Raw genomic sequence first — 6056 nt, 5'->3', positions numbered from 1 at the left:
TGTCTACCAAAATGTATTTGTACAGTATGTAGCTGATTGGGCCTTCTTCCAGCATGGGGGCCTTCCATGCCTGGGGTCCTCATCTCAAGCTCCTGGAGCTCGATCTAGTGTCATGTATATCTAACATCTCTGTGCCATGGTGCCTGCACAAGGGAGTGTCAATGGTGTGCTGGGACAGAGGCTTGGTGGAGGAGCATGGTGCATTTTGAACAGGGATCATAGGAATTGTAAGCTGTCATGAAACACACTGAGTGGCACGAGGGTCACCACATCAGCCAGGGGGGCTCTTGGGGGCATCTGCAGCTCCTCATTCCCTAAAGGTGCCATTGTGCTTTTGTGGGATACTGACTTACTTGCACCAGAAACCTCGTGCTCAACACTAAACTGCCCAGCAGATACCTTCATCTCAGCTGGATACTGTCAGTGTGGGGGAAGCAAAGCCTTGAGAAATGGAAGACTGAAAATAGAAGCTTTTCAACCTGGAGGAGAGACCCACTTTTTGAATTGCACCAGTTTGGTGACTTCACACCAGTGGAATGAAATGGACTGCGGCATCAGTGCAAACTGCACTGATACATATGTGTGTCTTCAGTGAGAGGTAGTGACCACCAGCATCACTGCAATGTGTTGGATGAGTCACTGTATATTTGGCTGCCAGGAGATAGACCTGAGGAGCTCACTGCAACCTTCCAAAGCTTCACAGGCTCCCCTGGGCACTTCTTTCGTACAGGGATAGGCTTGAGACTGAGGAATCTTAACAGTATGTCCTAACAACCAAAGCATTAAGGATACAAGGGTTTTCCAAAGGCCACTATGGATGAAGAACAGCTTGTCCACCTTGGCTCAGTCCCTGGCTAGATGCACTGCTTTCACAAAGCCTTTCCTCATCCTTCCCCACTGTCTGGTCAGCCAAGCTGCAGTCTATTCTTCCTCTGCCCTCCCCTACAAAAGAGTAGACTAAAGGAAGATCATACATACCGATTCCTCATATGGCCTCTTATGGGGTGAAGGTGTCTTGTCTCCCTGCAAGGCTGCTCCTCTGCTGGCCACCCCATTCTCAGGACCAGCAAGGCTTGGTGCTGGTGGTGCCCTACCAGAGCCTGGGTTCATCCTTCCTCCAGTCATATGTCTGACTCTGGTCCTGCAGAATGACAACTGTGGGACTGGGACATAGCAGAAGAGGTATGTGGAGTTGTGTGTACTTTGGTGATGCTGTGGTATGAAGGAAGATGTTTTGATTTTGTTTATCTGCTTGCTCAAGGATTAAACAGATGCAGGGTGGTGTGTGGATAATTTGTGCACAGAGCACACACAGCATTAACCAGCACAGTCTGAGCTGTAAGGATTGTGTTTCTTCTGGATTTGCCATGTGCCCCATCCACTCTCATGATGGGGACATATTCTGGATCATAGGTGACTGAAGGATATCATGTCCTTGCTAGAAGGACCTCTGGTACCTGCTGCAGGAGCAGGTGGCACTGAGACTTTCTGCAGGCACCATGTGGACTAGCAGAACCAACTGGGGAGCCTGCAGAGAACAGAAGTGGTCTGGGAACTTGCCTAGTGCATCTTATGGGCCAGGAGTTTCTCTTCACTGGTGAGATGTGAGCATGGGAAACCTGCTGAGATGCCCTCCAGGTACAAGCCCCTGTGCTGGGAGTGCAGGGCCTGACTTCCCCATGCCACTCTGATGCAAAGACCAGGTCAGTGGTTGGATTTCATGTCTTGGAGTCCTGGCACTGAACTGGAGTAACTGTGGTGGTGGGTGGAGGTTCTGGGATAGTGCAGCAGGCTCCCCTTTGCTGGACCAGACCAGGAGCCTTTGCCTCTTCGTTCTATTGTCTACTTGCTGTGCAGGTGGCTGATGGCATGGACCTGGCCATGCTGTTCCCCAGGGGCCGTGGGTTCCTACATCCTCCATTGTTTCTTTGTTTGCTTTTATAAATGCTATTTGGGAATAAATTCTAGTGGGTCTTTTCTACATCAGCTCTGGCTGCTGTGTTTTAATCATCCTGGGTCTGCTGAGTGGTGCTGCCAAAATGCCGTGTTTCCAAGCAGAGGCACCAAACATAACTAAATAAACAGGTTTGTGCTCCATCAGCCTCGCATAATAAACCTTTAATTAAAGTAACTTACAGAAGGGTATTACCCATGACAGAGTGGTATTCTGAGTATCTTGGTTTGTGGCAGGGTCAGCTGTGGTGTCTTAAGCTACCCCTTCACTTCAGCTGTGTGGGCACAAGGTAACAGCAGAAGCACAGACATAGTGCAAAGGATGTAGGATTCCTCTTTTCCACCCCAGCAGCCTGTAAGCCAAAAGGACCAGACACAGTGAAGTGATTTCCCTTCCCCAGTTGCAGTTTGCTTCATGCTGACTCACACGTGGCCAGTAGTTACTGTTAAGATGCAGTGCTCTCAAGGACACCTCAGAAAGTCTGAGGAAGTTATTCACAATGCCAGGACCACCAGGTCTGCTGCCTGCAAACCCAACTCATAGAGCAGTGCTGAAACTCAGTTCTCTGAGCTCCTCTCGGTGTTAGGTAGGAAGTGATACGGAGAATTCACCAGGTACTGCCAACAACGGTTTCTCGCTGACAAGCAGGTACTTTATTGCGGCCCCTATCATGCCTCCCTGAACTGCTAAACAAGCCCTCCTTCCATGGTCACTAATCATACATATTCATTACGTACAGACATGCATATTCATGAGGCGGCGTATGTATTACATCATTCTTCCAGACAGTTTCCCTGTATGCATACAAAAATGAGGTGGTGTCTGTGGGTCGTTTACTTCTTTCAACAGTCTTCATCACTTTTGGGAGCCTTTGAAGCCCGTGCAATAGATAATGCATACACCAGCTTAGTTGGTTCATTAACACTGCAGACATAGCAATTATCCTGTCCTTCTACTTATCAGTTAGTTTAGCTGCAGCCCATCCTGGGCATCTGCTACTTTCAGATAGTCTTTGTCTTCGTGTCCTGTTTTTCTATCCTGTTTTCTTACACTTACTTTGTACTAAGGTCATAAGGACCTAAAACTATGCCAACTACAATGGCTTATCTTATACAAGGATTCTCATTATGTGCTCTAACTGCACTCTGTATATACTTTTTCTTCTGTGAAACATGTACCTCCATCATTTTCCATTACTACTGTTCCAAAGCCATCAAACTTCACATTGCTTGGAACTGATTCTACTTACTTACAGAGGTTTGTATTTAATTTTGTGCCTCCGTGTCTCAGAAGACCTTTCATTCCAAAGTCCAGTTTCTTGAAGTGAATCAGATTTCAGATTTACAGCTGCGAAACCTGTTGGCACTTGCACATGGCCAAAGTGCTGTGTTCCTCCTTGGAAAGAACTGATTGCAGCCCTTGGAGGCTGCCAGCAATTACGTGGGTGGTTCAGACTCCTGAGTCTTCCCATGTCCCAGACAATGCTGGAGGGCATTGCTGGAGGCAGCCTTGATCTGGCCAGGAGGCTGGACTTGGTGGGACTTGAGAGGACTAGTTTGGCCGTGCTTTTGCTTTCAGATGGCTGTGCATCAGCAAACCATCAGAGATGCTTCTGACTTCTCATTGTGTCTGGCTCCCTGATATTGCAGAAACCATGTCCTCTCCCCACACCTCACAGCCTGGCTCACCTGCTCTGCTGGTGACTCCCGCAGCCTCACTTGTCATTATTTGCAGCAAGGGAAATGTCTGGAGAAGCTCCAGGGATGTTGTAATTCCTAGGTTTCAGACTTGCCCCTTTCTCTGTCTGCTAATGAGCAGAAGAGGATTTCCAAATGCAAAATTTCAAACACAGAAACAGCTTTCCAGGACAGAGAAAAAAAGCCTTGAGATGAGCAGTGGCTGGGATGAGTCACAAATTGACTGGGACTATTCTTGGTTTTCTTTTGGGGACCCTTGGCAAAAGGACAAGCAAGGGGGACTGGATGGTATCCTGACAGTTTGGGGACCGTATTACGTTAGGGAATCTCAGGTCTGTTCCCTGCCTCTTCCCCCCAAGATGTGAAAACTGATGGGGGAAGGTGGGAGTGCCAGGCTGGTGGTATGGGTATGTATCTAGGGAACTGCATCCTGACCTTAGGGGCTCAATTCTTCCTGTCTGGAGTCACAAACCCTCTCTTGACTGCTGCAGGCATGGTGCCTGAAATGGACCATCAAGCCCAAGTACCCTCTACCCCACATGCCTGTATCAGCATAGGAAGCATTTTCCTGCCTCGAAGTGGTTTGCCAACCCATGAATTACTGCACCAGTTTAGGGGATGCATGAGAATTTCACTCTGCAGCCAAGCACCTAGTACTGGTGATGGTTTGTGTCATGGTTTAAACCCAGCCAGACAGCTTGTGCACTCACTCCCAGTGAGTGGTGCCGGGCTGGAAGCAGTCGAGGCCTGTGTCCCCCCTGGGGACTTCCCCTTCCTCGCTCCCGGAGGGAATGCAACTCCCACGGGTTGAGATAAGAACATCCAGCAACCAATGTACAACACAAATCACCACCACTACCACCAACGACAACAATGGTAAGAGAAAATAACAAGGGAACAGAATATGATACCACCTGCTGAAAAACGAGTCTGACCCAGCAGACCCCGTGTCCTTCCGTGTAACTCCCAGTTACATCCTGAGCATGACGTGCTGTGGTATGGAACACCTCTTTGGTCAGTTTGGGTCAGGTGTCCTGTCTCTGCTTCCTCCTGGCTTCTCTTCCTCCCTGGCAGAGCATGAAGCTCACAAAGTCCTTGTCCAAACCAAAACATCATTGTTATCAGTGCTGTTCCCAGCTGAAAGTCAAAACACAGCGCTGCACCAGCTACCAAGAAGGAGAAAAATGACTGCTACTGCTGAACCCGGGACAGTTTGTCATACCTGAATATTTCCTCCATGGAGTTGGGTGGTGGTCTGGGAATATCAACAGATGGGTTTGTGTGAACTGATTTTGGTGTTCTCTTAATCCCTGTAGCATCGGTGTTCTTCACAGATGAAATTTAAATGCTGAAGGTTTCTGTGTAGTAGGAGGAGAAGGTAGAGGGGAGCAGAGAAAGGGTATTCAGCACTTTTAGCTAAGTTAAAATTGACTGTCAGCACCAGCTCTTCCATCTCTGCAGAGGAGTCTGTGATTCTGCAGAACTGGCACCTTGGGCATCTCTGAGGCAGCAACATCAGTGGCTGATTGGGTGAGGCACAGCTGGATGCTTGAGACCTTGCTGCTGCTCCTGCTTAGGATGCGTCAAACTGAGTAAGAGAAAAACAAAACACAGCTCCTGGAGAAGTAAGCAGGGACAGAGCCTAGTGAATAGGCCTCAGATTTATTTCTTAGCACATCGTTGACTGGCTCTGGTGTGCTGGATGTGTGCCCTCTTTGCTTTTCTCAGCCACAAAGCTTGGATTCAGTATTGTAGGGCTGTAGCTGCCATTGCTACGCACATACGCAATAACTGTGTGATAAACCTGGGTCCATTAGGAACATACACAAATAAATACTCTGCTTCCACTGACTCTGGTCTGTCCCTGTAGTAAGGAGATAGCACCAAGCTCTCCTCCCCTATGGGGGAGTCCAGGAAGAAGAGCCCCTTTAACCAGTTCTGCTAACAGTCAAGTACAACATCACAGTAACTGTGTACTGCCTCCATCTGCCAGCGGATAGCCCATCTTCAAATGCCACTGGAAACAAGATGAAATGGAAGATACTGGCACCTCCTGGCAATTTACATTATGTTCACTTGTGCAAGGCTTGACTTGGGACTACTGTAGTGTCCTGGTACCAAAAATATTGCTGGACAGACCGTTCTGTATCCAATTCTTGGTCCACAGTGGCTAAAGAATGAGATCTAGAAATGTGCCCTGGAGGATTGGCTGCAGCTGTGTCATGGTGGGAAGTGCTGGGCAACACTCCTGTGGTTCCAGTGCTGAGGTCCTGAAGCACAGATTTGTGAGGCAGTAGGGAGAGAAGGAGGCAGGTGTCAGTGCTGACAGCCCTGTTCTTTCCATGCTGGTTTACGTCATAGCTCTGTCACAGTCTGCAGGGAGAGAGCAGGGGGCTGTTGGGTAT

This window comes from Neopsephotus bourkii, unplaced genomic scaffold (genome assembly GCF_033783945.1).
Source record: "Neopsephotus bourkii isolate Nb327-2 ecotype Australia unplaced genomic scaffold, CSIRO-AGI_Nbou_v1 NB_659, whole genome shotgun sequence".
NCBI lineage: Eukaryota > Metazoa > Chordata > Aves > Psittaciformes > Psittacidae > Neopsephotus > Neopsephotus bourkii.
The sequence above is the reverse complement of the archived record's forward strand: the minus strand, read 5'-3'. Positions refer to the sequence as shown.